This window comes from Sus scrofa, chromosome 12 (assembly GCF_054392235.1).
Source record: "Sus scrofa isolate SSC_HxYL_T2T_F1_AM1 chromosome 12, Sscrofa_HxYL_maternal_Yorkshire_Landrace_v2.0, whole genome shotgun sequence".
NCBI classification, from domain to species: Eukaryota; Metazoa; Chordata; class Mammalia; order Artiodactyla; family Suidae; genus Sus; species Sus scrofa.
Genome location: NC_139394.1, coordinates 16,273,063 through 16,287,566, shown reverse-complemented (window position 1 = coordinate 16,287,566; position 14,504 = coordinate 16,273,063). Strand labels below are relative to the sequence as shown.

At 41.0% G+C, this 14,504-nt stretch overlaps 1 protein-coding gene and 1 long non-coding RNA gene across 24 annotated transcripts in view; one reads left to right on the top strand and one right to left on the bottom strand.

Moving 5' to 3' along the window:
- Positions 1–14,504, bottom strand: part of LOC146398066 (uncharacterized) — a 1,038,644-nt gene that overhangs the window by 382,008 nt on the left and 642,132 nt on the right. The window lies entirely within an intron of this gene.
- The window catches only part of TLK2 (tousled like kinase 2), a 142,628-nt gene that overhangs the window by 45,588 nt on the left and 82,536 nt on the right, over positions 1–14,504 (top strand). The window lies entirely within an intron of this gene.

The following is a 14,504-nucleotide window of genomic DNA, read 5'->3' as shown; positions in this document are numbered from 1 at the left end:
TGAATAAAGCAACTGTGAACATTTGGGTGCAGTTTTTTGCATGAACATTATTTTTCTGGAACAAATGTGCAATAGTATAATTGCTGGGTCATATGATAAAAGAAAACTGTCAAACTATTTTCCTATTTGGCAGTATGTTTTTAATGTTCTCACCAGCAGTGTATGAACGATTCCATTTTTTTAATGTAACTTGTCAGCACTTAGTCTTGTCACTAATTTTTTTTAACTTTTTTTTTTTTTTTTTTTTGTCTTTTTTAGGCCTACACCCATGGCATATAGAGGTTCCCAGGCTAGGGGTTGAATTGGAGCTACAGCTGCTGGCTACACCACAGCCACTGCAATGCCGGATCACTCTGTGAGGTCAGGAATCGAACCTGCGTCCTCATGGATACTAGTCAGATTCATTTCTGCTGAGGCACGACGGGGACACTTTTTTTTAAAACATTCTGATAGATGTGTAATGAAATCTTACTTTGGTTTGAATCTGTATTGCCCTAATGGCTAATGATGTTGAACATCTTTTCTTATGCTTATTAGCCATTTTTATACTCTCTTCAGAGAAATGTCAGTTCACCTCTTTTGCCAGTTTCTAATTGGATTAAAAAAAGAGCCTGTTGAGTTTTGAGTTCTTTGGATAGTCTAGTTTCAAGTCCTTTGTCAGATATGTGGTTTGCAAATATTTTCTTCTAGTCCCTGATTTGTCTCTTCATCCTATTTATAGGGTTTTTTTTTTGTTTTTTGTTTTGTCTTTTTGCTCTTTCTTGGGCCGCTCCCTCGGCATATGGAGGTTCCCAGGCTAGGGGTCGAATTGGAGCTGTAGCCGCCAGCCTATGCCAGAGCTACAGCAACGCGGGATCCGAGCCGAGTCTGCAGCATACACCACAGCTCACGGCAATGCTGGATCGTTAACGCACTAAGCAAGGGCAGGGACCGAACCTGCAACCTCATGGTTCCTAGTCAGATTCGTTAACCACTGCGCCACGACGGGAACTCCTATAGAGTCTTTTGTAGAGTAAGTTTTTAATTTTGATGAAGTTCCACTTATTAGTTTTTCCTTTTATGGATCAAGCTTTGGATATCATATTTAAGAGCTCTTCATCTAGTCCTGGGTTCTGAAGTTTTTCTCCCTTCTTTTTTTTCTTAAAGTGTTTTTGTTTTGTGTTTTACATTTAAGTTCTTGATCTGGTTTGAGTTACTTTGTAAAACAAGGTATAAAGCTTAAGTCGAGTTTCATATTTTGCCTGTGGATATGTAATTGCTGCACCGTTTGTTGAAAAGACCATTGAATTGCTTTTGCACTTTTGTCAAAAATCCATTGGGCCTACTTGTGTGGGTCTGTTTTTATCAATTGTGAGAATCAAATGTGCAGGCCATAGAAGTGCAGAATGCCCAGGCCATAGAAGTGTTGTGTAAATGTGGGCTGTTACTACAATTGCAAATAAATAAAAACTTTTAGGGAGTTCCTGTTGTGGCTCAGCGGTAACGAACCCAACTAGTATCTCTGAGGAGGTGGGTTCGATCCATGACCTTGCTCAGTGGGTTAAGGATCTGGCATTTGCTGTGAGCTGTGGTTTAGGTCGCAGATTCGGCTCAGATCTGGCGTTGCAGTGGCTGTGGCATGAGCCAACAGCTGCAGCTCCAGTTTTTCCCCTAGTTTGGGAACTTCCATATGCCTTGGGTACAGCCCAAAAAAAAGACCAAAAAACCCTCCAACTTAAAAAAAAAAAAAAAAAAAGCATTTAATTGGAGTTCCTGCTGTGGCACAGTGGTTTAAGAATCCTACTGCTCTGGTTTGGGTAGCTGTGGAGGCTTGGGTTCGATCCCTGGCCTCTCAGTGGGTTAAGGATCCGGTGTTGCCGTGAGCTTTGGTGCAGGTTGCAGACACGGCTTGGATTTCATGTTGCTGTGGCTGTGGCATAGGCTGGCAGCTGTAGCTCCGATTAGACCCCTAGCCTGGGAAGCTCCATATGCCACGGGTTCCGCCCAAAAAGACAAAAAAAAAAAAAAAAAAGAAAGAAAGAAAAGCATTTGATTAGACAGCAATAGCTCTCTCAACTTTGTAATTTAAAAATAACAATCTGCTGTATAGCACAGGGAACTGTATCTAGTTACTTGTGATATAGCATGATGGAAGATAATGTAAGAAAAAGAATATATGTATATATATATATACATACATATGTATGACTGGGTCACTATTGCTATACAGAAGAAATTGACAGAACATTGTAAATCAACTGTAGTAGAAAAAATAAAAATCTTAAAAATATAAAAAGTAAAAATGGGTTTTTTGGGTTTTTTTCCTGTTTTTAGGGCCTCACCTGTGTCATATGGAAGTTCCCAGGCTAGGGATCTAATCAGAGCTACAGCTGCTGGCCACAGCCACAGCACCGTGGGATCCAAGCCACGTCTTGTGACCTACATCACAGCTCATGGCAGTTCCAGATCCCTGACCCACTGTGCAAGACCAGGGATTGAACCCGCCTCCTCATGGATAGTGGGTCGGATTTGTTTTCACTGTGCCACAATGGGAACTCCCAACAGTGTAGTTTTTGAAAAAAGTTTTAATTGTGGTAAAATATACATCACATCAAATTTACCATCTTCTTTTTCGGGGGGGGGGTTTGCACAAGAGGCATGTGGAAATGACAGTGCTAGATCCTTAACCTGCTGAGCCACCAGGAAAACTCCCTTGGCCCAATTTTTAATCAGGTTGTTTATTTAGCTTTTGTTAATTTTTAGGAATTCATTGTATATTCCAAGTATAACCCCTTATCATAAGACACATTTGCAAATATTTTCTCCCATTTTGTGGAGTGCCTTTTTTACTCTATTGGCTATGTCCTTTACACAGAGGTTTTAATTTTTTTTTTTTTTTTTTGTCTTTTTGCCATTTCTTGGGCCGCTCCCGCGGCACATGAAAGTTCCCAGGCTAGAGGTCAAATCGGAGCTGTAGCTGCTGGCCTACGCCACAGCCAAAGTAACATGGGGTCCAAGCTGCGTCTGTGACCTACACCACAGCTCACGGCAACGCCGGATCCTTAACCCACTGAGCAAGGCCAGGGATGGAACCCGCAACCTCATGGTTCTTAATCAGATTCGTTAACCACTGAGCCACAACGGGAACTCTGAGGTTTTAAATTTTGATGTAGTCCACTTTATCTGTTTTTTTGTTTGGTTTGGTTTGGTTGCCTGTGCTTTTGGTGTCATCCCATTTTGAATGAATTTTTGTAAGGTAATGGTCCAGCTTCTTTCTGGCTTGTGGATATCCAGTTTTTCCAAAAGTTGTTGAAAAGACTGTTCTTTCTCTGTCGAGTGGTCTTGGCACTCTGAAAATCAACAAAGGAAAGAAAATACTTTTTCGCCATGTATGTGAGGGTTTATTTCTGGACTTTATATTCTATTCCATTTGTCTGTGTGTCTATCTTTATGACGGTTTTTGTTTTTGTTTTTTTTTTAAATAAAAAACTTTTTTTTGTTTGTTTTTAGGGCCGTGCCAATGGCACATGGAGGTTCCCAGGCCAGGGGTTGAATCAGAGCTACAGCTGCTGGTGTATGCCACAGCCACAGCAACATGGAATCTGAGCCTTTTCTGCAACCTACACAACAGTTCACAGCAATGCCAGATCCTTAACCCAAATGATCGAGGCCAGGGATCAAACCCGCATCCTCACGGATACTAGTCAGATTTGTTTCATCTGTGCCACAACAGGAACTCCCAGTTATACTGCTTTGATTACTGCAGCTCAAGTTTTAAAATCAGGAATTGAGAAACCCAATTTTATTCTTTTAGAAGATTGTTTTGGCTCTTTGCAGTCTTAATACAGGTTTTAATTGTAAAATAGTAGAAGAATTACCTTGAAAAAGAACAAAACAGTGTTCTTTGGTGTTCCCTGGTGGCGTAGTGGTAAAAGGATCTGACATTGAGACTGATGTGCCTTCAGTCATTGCTGTGGCACAGGTTTGATCCCTGACCCAGGAACTTCTTTGTGCCTCTGGTGAGGCCAAAAACACACAAAAAAGAAAAAGTGTTCTTTATGGTCATTATTTATGTTGTTTTATTCAAAGCAGTAAAAAGTGAAACAAATAAGAGATACAAGTTGTTGAAAGGAATATATACGTTTATTATTTACAAATTCTATGATTTATATCTACACAATGAAGTCAAAAAGGAACAAACTGAGAGATGATTAGAAAGAATAATAGTTCGTGGAGTTCCCGTCTTGGCACAGCGGAAACAAATCCGACTAGGAACCATGAGGTTGCAGGTTCAATCCCTGGCCTCACTCAGGGGGGTTAAGGATCCGGCATTGTTTGTGACTCTGGTGTAGGCCGGCAGCAACAGCTTCGATTAGGGCCCTCCCCCCCAGCCTGGAAACCTCCATATGCTACAGGTGCGGCCCTCAAAGGACAAAGAAAAAAAAAAGAGAGAGAGAGAAAGAAAGAGTAACAGTTCAGGGAGTTCCCATCATGACTCAGCAGGTTAAGAACCCAACTAGTACCCATGAGGATGTGGGTTCAATCCCTGGCCTTGCTCAATGGGTTAAGGATACAGCATTGCTGCAAGCTATGGTGTAGGTCACAGGTGCGGCGTGGCTCCTCTGTGGCTATGGTGTAGGCTGGAGGCTACAGCTCCAGTTTGACCCCTAGCCTGTGAACTTCCATATGCCACAGGTGCGGCCCTAAAAAGAAAAAAATAAAAAGAGAAAGTAACAGTTCAGTAAAGAGACTGGCTAAATAAAATGCATGAAAATAATGTAGTTCCTGAATGTCAGCAGTATCAGAACAATAGAAAAAATAGAATCGTGGTTATTCTGACTTCAAATATAGGAAGATGTCACGTAGTGAATGGGAGTTAACCTTTGTAACTTAACAAACCCATAAGTTTTTATGCCTTTGAGTTTAGTTTCCTCCTGGGGATAGTAATTGAGGCCAAAGTCTTGAACTGAAATTGTATAAATATGGGAATTGGGAAGGGCAAACTTTTCTGTGAACTAGTGGACTGGTAAAACTGCCCACCAGTTCAGAATTTAGGACAGAAGTGAGCCACTTGACTTTGGATTGTGGCTGTTAAAAGCCACGAGAAATGGAAACTCCAACTTTGTGTGGAAATCCTGGGCAGGAAAACTAATGTATAAATGTTTGGAACAGATGAATGTTGTAAGGCATTGGCAGAGATGACCATTAAATTTCCCTTGGAACTGACTGCTCCTTAACCCCTGAAATGTGTAGGACTTCTCTAAAGCTGAATATGAAATCGTTCAAAATTTATAAAGGTTGTTAGTATAAAGATGCAGTAAATGTGAAAATTTACATCTGAGGGGCTGGTAATAATATACCGGAACTTAGTTATCTAACATGTAGTCCATATTCAGTTTCTGCCTTTGTGTCAGTAATGTCTTTTATTTGGTTTTGCTTGGTTTTACTTAGTTTCGCTATTCAGGGACAAATCAAAGATCATACATTGAATTTAGTCATACTTTTTTTATCCTCCTTTAACTAAGTTTTTTCTGCCTTTTTTGTTTGTTTTTTAATGATAGTGACTTTTTTTCCCCCTTCTTTTCGTGGCCATCCCGAGGCATATGGAGTTCCTGGGCCAGGGATCAGATCCAAGCTACAGTTGTGGCCTAAGCTGCAGCTGTGGCAGTGCCATATCCTTAACCCACTGTGCCAGGCTGGGGATTGAACCTGCATCCCAGCTCTTCCCAAGATGCTGCTGCTTATCCTATTGCGCCACAGTGGGAACTCTGATAGTGACATTTTTGAAAGATAACATTGTCTGTGTACAAGCCTTTGGTTAGCTTCCTTAGTAGACAATAAGCTGTTTTATAACAGTGAATGTATGTCATTTATTGCTGCTAGTTGAAGTTAATTAATGATTTCATAATAATTTGGGATGCTGTGCTTCAGAAGAGGAAAGGGAAGATTAAATGATTCTTAATCCTTTTTTTCTTTTGGTTAGACACACATGCCCAGAGAACCACAAGGACCCTTGTGCCTCTTGCATTGCTATTTCAAACACTACCGTGTACACCACTGTTATGGACACTTTACAGTTTATGTCATTACCAGTAATTGCTAATAAAAAATAGGTTCTTCAGTTCTCTCTTGTCTGTATTCATCACACTTACTATTTCCTTTTGAAAATGAGGGATAGGAGTTCCCTTGTGGCTCAGTGGTAATGAACCCAACTAGTATCCATGAGGACTCCGGTTCGATCCCTGGCCTTGCTCATTGGGTTAAGGATGCAGTGTTGCCATGAGTTGCAGCGTAGGTCATAGATGCTGCTTGGATCTGGCATTGCTATGGCGGTGGTGTAGGCCGTCAGCTACAGCTCGGATTTGACCCTTAGCCTGGGAGCTTCCATATGCCATGGGTGCAGCCTAAAAAGACCAAAAAAAAAAAAAAAAAAACAAAAAAGAGAGAGAGAGAGAGAGAGCTAGTTGGTGGGTAAAGTGGATAATTAAAATACAGTATATGATTTTATTACTGTTCAAATAGGAAGAATGCTTCATAATGCTTACACTAAAGATAAGTCACAAACAGAATATTTAAAAATTTGTGCAATGAGTCAATTTAAGTTATTGTAGAATTCTTATATAAATAAACTTTTTCTTCAGTTAAAACATCATGGAGTGCTATTATATCATCATAGGAATAAGTCCCGTGTTGATTTATGTCACTGGGAGTACATGATTTGATTTTATTTCTTGTCCCTAGTTTTACTTTTTTTTCTTTGCAGTTTCACAAGTATCTCACAATGAAGTGCTCTAGTATATTTTGTTGATTAATTTAAAAATTGTGCTTTAGGATAGAGTGCAAGGAATACTTAATGTACTCCATTAGGAATGTAAATTATTTCTGACTCTAAGCTTACTAACTTTTTTTTTAAACAGCTTTATTGAGATATAAGTCATATATCATACAATTCATGGTTTTTATCTTTTTTTTTCTTTTTTTTTTTTTGCTATTTCTTTGGGCCGCTCCCGCGGCATATGGAGGTTCCCAGGCTAGGGGTCGAATCGGAGCTGTAGCCACCGGCCGACGCCAGAGCCACAGCAACGCGGGATCCGAGCCGCGTCTGCAACCCACACCACAGCTCAGGGCAACGCCGGATTGTTAACCCACTGAGCAAGGGCAGGGACCGAACCCGCAACCTCATGGTTCCTAGTCGGATTCGCCAACCACTGCGCCATGACGGGAACTCCTCATTGGTTTTTAGAATATTCACAGATATACACAACCATCAACACAGTCTTAGAGTTTTTTTGTTGTTTTTTTTTTTTGTCTTTTCTAGGCATATGGAGGTTCCTAGGCTAGGGGTCTAACTGATGAGCTGTAGCCGCCCACCTATGCCAGAGCCACAGCAACACTGGATCCGAGCCACGTCTGCAACGTACATCACAGCTTACGGCATCGCCTGATCCTTCACCCAATGATGAGGCCAGCAATTGAACCCACAACCTCATGGTTCCTAGTTGGATGCATTAACCACTGAGCCACGACGGGAACTCTGTTTTTGTTTATTTTTGAGTCTTAGAATATTTTTACCACCTCAAAAAGAAACCCCATGCCCTTTAGCTATCACTCCCATGACCCCCCACTCCTTCCCTAAGCAACTACTGCTATACTTTATGTCTGGTTTAGATTTCCCTATTAGGGATTTTCATATGAGTGGAATCATTTGATATGTGATCTGTTGTGACTAGCTTCTTTTACTTAGCAAAATATTATTGTAGAGTTCCCTATTGTATAGTGGCTCACCAAGTTAAGGATCTGGCATTGCTGCAAGCTTTGGCTTAGGTCGAAGGTGCAGCTTGGATCTGTCATTGCTGTGGCTGTGGCAGGCCAGCAGTTGAAGCTCCGATTCAGCCTTTAGCCTGGGAACTTCTAAGCCGAGGGTGTGGCCCTAAAAAGAAAAAAAATTTATGTTGTAGCATGTTATCAGTGCTTGACTTCTTTTTTATGTCAAATAATATTCTATTGTATGGATATACCACATTATTAGTTGATAGACGTTTGAATTGTTACCACCTTTTGGCTTTTTTGAATAATGCTGCTGTAAAAATTTGTGTCCAGGTTTGCAGTATGTAAATGTTTTTTATTTCTTTTAAATTTGTACCTAGGAGTAGCATTCTGGGTCATATGTAACTCTTACCTTTGTTTGAGGAACTGCCTGCCTGTTTTTGAAAAGCAGCTGCTCTGTTTTATGTTCCTGCCAGCAGTGTATGAGGTTACAGTTTCTCTACATTCTTGTCAGCACTTCTCATTGTCGTTTTGGATCTAGGTATGAAGTGGTATCCTATTTTGGTTTTGATTTGTGTTTCCCCATTGGCTAATGATGTTGAGCTTCTTTTCATTTGTAGCTCAGCTTTAGAGAAACTATTTAGACCTTTTGCCCATTTTTTTTTTTTTTTTTTTGTTGGACTCGGCGTATGGAAGTTCCTTGACCAGGGATCGAATCCAAGCCTTAGCTGCAACCTGTGCCACACAGCTGCAGCAATGCTGGATCCTTAACCCCACTGTGCCAGGCCCGGGATTGAAACTGCACCATTGCAGAGACAATGCTGGATCTTTAACCCATTGTGCCACAGCAGAAACTCCACCTTTTGCCATTTTAAATTGGGTTATCTGTTTTTTACTTCTGAATTTAAGAGTTCTTTGTATACAGCATACAAGTACCTTATCAAATATGTGATTTGCAAATGTCTTCTCCCATTTTGTGGGTTGTCTTTGTTGATAGTGTCCTTTGAACCACGGATGTTTTTAACTTCGAAGAAGTCCAATTTATCTATTTTGTTGTTGTCGTTGGCACTTAAAAAAAAAAATTTATGGCCATACCCACAGCATATGGAATCTGGTTTAGGGATTGAGTCCCAGCTAGAGCTGTGACCTGCACCACAGCTGCGGCAACACGAGATCCTTTAACCCACTGTGCCAGGCCAGAGATTGAACCCGCACCTTGACAGCAACCTGAGCCACTGCAGTTGGATTCTTAACCCAGTATATCACAGTGGGAACTCCTCTTGGCACTTTTGGTGTCATATCTTTTTTTTTTTTTTTTTGCTTTTTAGGGCCACACCTGTGGCATATGGAAGTTCCTAGGCTCGGGGTCAGATGGGAGCTGTAGCTGCCGGCCTCCACCACAGCCACAGCAATGCAAGATCTGAGCCATGTGTGCAACCTGCACCACAGCTCATGGCAATGCTGTATCCTTAACCCACTGAGTAAGGCCAGGGATCGAACCTGCATCTTCATGGATCCTAGTCAGGTTCGTTATCACTGAACCATGACAGGAACACCTTTGGTATCATATCTAAGAATCCTTTGCCTGGTTTGAGGTCATGAAGATTTACCCCTATGTTTTCATCTAAAATTTTTATGGTTTTAGCTGTTATATTTAAGTCCTTGACCTATTTTATTTTTTAAATCTTTTTAGGGCCAAACCCTCGGCATATGGAGGTTCCCAGGCTAGGGATCAAATCAGAGCTATAGCTGCTGCTGGCCACAGCCATAGCCACAGTAACACGGGATCCGAGCTGCATCTGCAGCCTATGCTATAGCTCATGGCAACACTGGATCCTTAACCCCCTGAGCGAGGCCAGGGATCGAACCCGCATCCTTATGGATACTAGTCAGGTTTGTTAACCACTGAGCCATGACAGAACTCCACTTTTTTTTTGATTGGCAAGAAAAAGATTTATTAAGATAGGATGCTTGTGAGAGATTCAAACGGGCAGGCAAGGAAGCTCTGCCTCCTTGGACAATTTTGAGTTATTTTTTGCATATGGTGTGAAGTAAGGGTTTATTTTCATTGTTTTGCTTGTGGTTTTTCAGTTGTCCTAGCACCATTTGTTAAAAAGACCATTCTTTCTCCTATTAAATGGCTCCTTTGTCAATAATCATTTGACTATAGATTATGGATCTACCTCTGGACTCTCTAGTCCATTGATCTGTCTTTTTTGCCAGTAGTACACTGTCTTGATTAATGTTGCTTTGTAATAAGTCTTAAAGTCAGGGAATATGAATTCATCTACTTTGTTCTTTGTCAGAGTTGTTTTGTGTATTCTGGACCCTTGTAAATCCCCATGAAATTTTAGAATCAGCTTGTCAGTTTCTACGAAGTCAGCTGGAATTCTGATGGGGATTCCATTGGATCTATAAATCAGCTAGAAGAGAACTGCCATCTTTTTTGTCTGCCTTGCGCCATATGGAGGTTCCAGGCCAGGAATCAGATCCGAGTTGCAGTTGTGACCTGCGCCACAGCTGCAGCAAGGCCAGATCCTTCATCCACTGTGCTGGACTGGGAATCGAACATGCATTTCAGGACTCCAGAGATGCTACTGATCCCATTTTGCAACAGTGGGAACTCCAAAAGAATTTTGTGCTTCTTTTGTGTATTCCCAAATATTTTCCAAAGTATTTTGTTCTTTTTGATGTTAATGTGAATGGAATTGTTTTCTTAATTTCATTTTCAGATTTTTCATTGCAGGATTATAGAACAAAAATTGATTTTTGTGTATTGATTTTATATACTGTAATCTTGCTGAACTTATTAAATTCAAGTAGTAAACTAGCAGATTCTTTGGGGTTCTATATATTTAAGAGTATGTCATTTCAGAATGGCAGAGTTTTACTTCTTCCTTTCAAACCTGATTGTCCTGTACTTCTATTTCTTACATAATTGCCTGACGAGAACCTCTAGTATAATGTTGAGTAGATGTGAATGAGAACAAACGTCCTTGTCTTGTTTAGATCTTAGGGGGAAGTATCCAGTCTTTAACATTAATTATGTTGTAGTTTTTTTTTGTTTTGTTTTGTTTTGGTAGATGCTCTTTTATCAGGTTGAGGACGTTCCTTTTTTATCTGAAAAGTCTTTTTTTCTCTTTCTTTTCTTTCCTTCCCTCCTTCTTTCTCTCTCTCTTTCTTTCATTCTTTTTTGCTCCATTTACGGCATATGAGAGTTCCGGGGCCAGGGATCAAATCCAAGCAGCAGGTGCGACCTACACCACATTCGTGGCAACACCGAATACTTAACCCACTGCACTGGGCTGGGAATTGAACCCATACCACTACAGTTGCCTTCATTTTTTAAATACTTATTATAAGATTCTTGGTTGACTTCTCTGCTGCACCCCAGCACTTTGAATATGTTATCCTTCTGCCTTCTGGCCTCCATTGTTTTTGCTCAGAAATCAGCTATTAATCTTGTTGAGCTTCCCTTGTAAGTGATGCATTATGTTTCTGCTTTCAAGATTTTCTCCTTTTCTTTCCCTTTGAGCATTTTTCCTATAATATGTCTCTTTATGTTTTTTTTTTTTTTTTATCCTACTTGGAGTTCATCAAGCTTCTTATATTGGTAAGATACTGTTTTTTAAAGAATTTGAGAAATTTTCAGCCATTATTGCTTCATAGATTTTTTTCCTGCTCCTTTCTTGCTCTTCTTGCCTTCTAGTGTCCCAGTTATGTGCATGGTCATGTACTTAACAGTTTTTTACATTTCTCTGAAGTTCTGTTCATTTTGTTTCTCTTTTCTTTTCTTTTCTTTTTGCTTTTTAGGGCCACACTTACAGCACACGGAGGTTCCCAGGCTAGGGGTCGAATTGGAGCTGTAGTTGGTGGCCTACACTGCAGCCACAGCAACATGGGATCCGAGCTGCGTCTGCACCACAGCTCACGGCAAAGTATCCTTAATCCACTGAGTGAAGCCAGGGATGGAACCCGAAACCTCATGGTTCCTAGCCGGATTCGTTTCTGCTGCGCCATAATAGGGACTCCTTGTTTCTATTTCCTGTTTTGCAGTTTTGCATAATCTTTATTGATCTATCTTCAGATTTGCTAAAATTATTTCTTCTGCCAGTTTAGTTCTACTCTTGTCCCCCTTTAGTGCATATTTTATTTTTTTAGGGCTGCTCATGCCACATATGGAAGTTCCCAGGGTAGGGGGTGAATTGGAGCTGCAGCTGCCAGACTACATCACAGCCACACCACATGCTATCTGAGCTGTGTCTGCAACCTACACCACAGCTCATGGCAGCACTGGATCCTTTACCCACTGAGTGAGGCCAGGGATTGAACCTGCATCCTCATGGATATTAGTTGGGTTTGTTACCATAGAGCCACAACGGGAACTCCACATCTTTTATTTTCTATTGTAGTTTTCAACTCCAGAATTCCTATTTTTTGAAAAAATAAAATTTCTGGGTCTCTACTGATAGTCTTTATTTGAGGCAGCATTGTCATTCATACCTTCCTTTACTTCTTGTGGGTCCCTTTAGGTGCCCTAGGATGACTGGTACTTGGTAGGACTCTCTTTTCCTGACCAACCCAGCTGTTAAACTCCACTAATTGTCCAGACTCTTCTCTTGTTTTCAGCAATGCCCTGAGGCATAAATTCCTCTACAAACTAATCCAATCAAATCAGGGTTCCTTAGAAGGAAAAGTTTCTGAGGTCTAGGTTTGCTGTTTGTTCTGACTAGGGAAGGACTCCTCCCAGGTGTCTTATTCCTTAATTCTCTCCTGCAGACTAGCTGATATAGAGATAAGACTAATCTTCATCACACAAATCTCTTTCCAGTTGCTTTTTACCACAACCTCCATTGAATACCCTTAGACTTAAACTTGTATACACTGTTGAGAATGAAGTCAGGTCCTTTGGGAAAAGATTTGGTACTCCAGGTTCTTGCTTATTCCCCCTGGCAGAATGTCTAAGCCAAAGATCTAGAGCTGGAGATTGAGACAATGAGTGACACTTTTCTGTTAGTGACATACAGGCTCTAGGAACTGAATGCTGGGGAGGTGGAGGTGGAGATGGGGTGCACACAGCAGCTCATCTCTCCTGGTGTGACCTATCATCTCACAAGCTGGGCAGAAGGGCTCTTGGGATCCCATTGTTCTCAGTGTACCATGCTTAAGGAAGAGCCTCTGTTCTGTAAGCTGAAGTTGGGCAGAAGGGAGCCTCCAGGGTTTTTGCTTGTTTTGTTTTGCTTTTAGATTTTTATTTTTTCCATTATAATTGATTTACAGTGTTCTTTGAATTTCTACTGTACAGCAAAGTGACTCAGTCACACACACACACACACACACACACACACACACACACACACACACATTATTTTTCTCACGTTACTATCCTCCATCATGTTCCATCACAAGTGACTAGGTATAGTTCCCTGTGCTATACAGCAGGATCTTGTTACTTATCTGCTCTGAATGCAATAGTTTGCATTAACCCTAAACTCCCAGTCCCCCTTCCCCTTGGCAACCACAAGTCTGTTCTCCAAGTCCATGAGTTCTTTTCTGTGGAAACGTTCATTTGTGCCATATATTAGATTCCAGATGTAAGTGATAGCATATGGTATTTGTCTTTCTGTTTTTGACTTACTTCACTTAGTACCAGAATCTCTAGTTCTATCCATGTGGCTGCAAATGGCATTATTTTGTTCCTTTTTATGGCTGAGTAGTATTCCATTGTGTATATATACACGACATCTTCTTAATCCATTCATCTGGCAGTGGACATTTAGGTTGTTTCCATGTCTTGACTATTGTGAATAGTGCTGCCATGAACATACGGGTGCATGTATCTTTTTCAATGAAAGTTTTGTCCAGATATATGCCCAAGAGTGGGATTGCTGGGTTGTTTGGTAGTTCTGTATTTAGTTTTCTGAGGTACCTTCATACTGTTTTCCATAGTGGTTGTACCAACTTACATTCCTACCAACAGTGTAGGAGGGTCCCTTTTCTCCACACCCTCTCTAGCATTTGCTATTTGTTGACTTGTTAATGATGGCCATTCTGATTGGTGTGAAGTGGTACCTTGTAGTTTTGATTTGCATTTCTGTAATAATTAGTGATGTTGAGCATTTTTTTCATGTGCCTATTGGCCATCTGTATGTCTTCTTTTTTTTTTTTGTCTTTTGTCTTTTTTAGGGCCGAACCCTGGACATGTGGAAGTTCCTAGGCTAGGGGTCTAATCAGAGCTGTTGCTGCCAGCCTACACCATAGTTCACAGCAACACAGGATCGTTAACCCACTGAGCGAGGCCAGGGATCGAACCCCCAACCTCATGGTTCCTAGTTGGATTCGTTTCAACTGCACCACGATGGGAACTTCTGTATGTCTTCTTTGGAGAAAGGTCTATTCAGGTCTTTTGGCTATTTTTCAAATGAGTTAGTGGTTTTTTTGCTGTTGCATTATATATGTTGTTTGTATATTTTGGAGATTAAGCCCTTGTCAGTTGCATCGTTTGAAACTATTTTCTCCCATTCTGTAGGTTGTCTTTTTTTTTTTTTTTTTTAATGGTTTCCTTTGCTGTGGAGTGTCCTGTTTTTTGATGTACTTGCCTGGGGCCTGGGACTTAGCCTCAGCAATGGAGAGCTGGGGGCAAGCTAAGAAACCTGAAATCCTTCTCCTCTCAGGAAGAAAGCCCTTGGACTGAGAGCTGGGGGAAGAGGGCGCCATGTGTTCTTGGCTGCAGTAGTCTGGAGCCCTGCTGAGGTGGA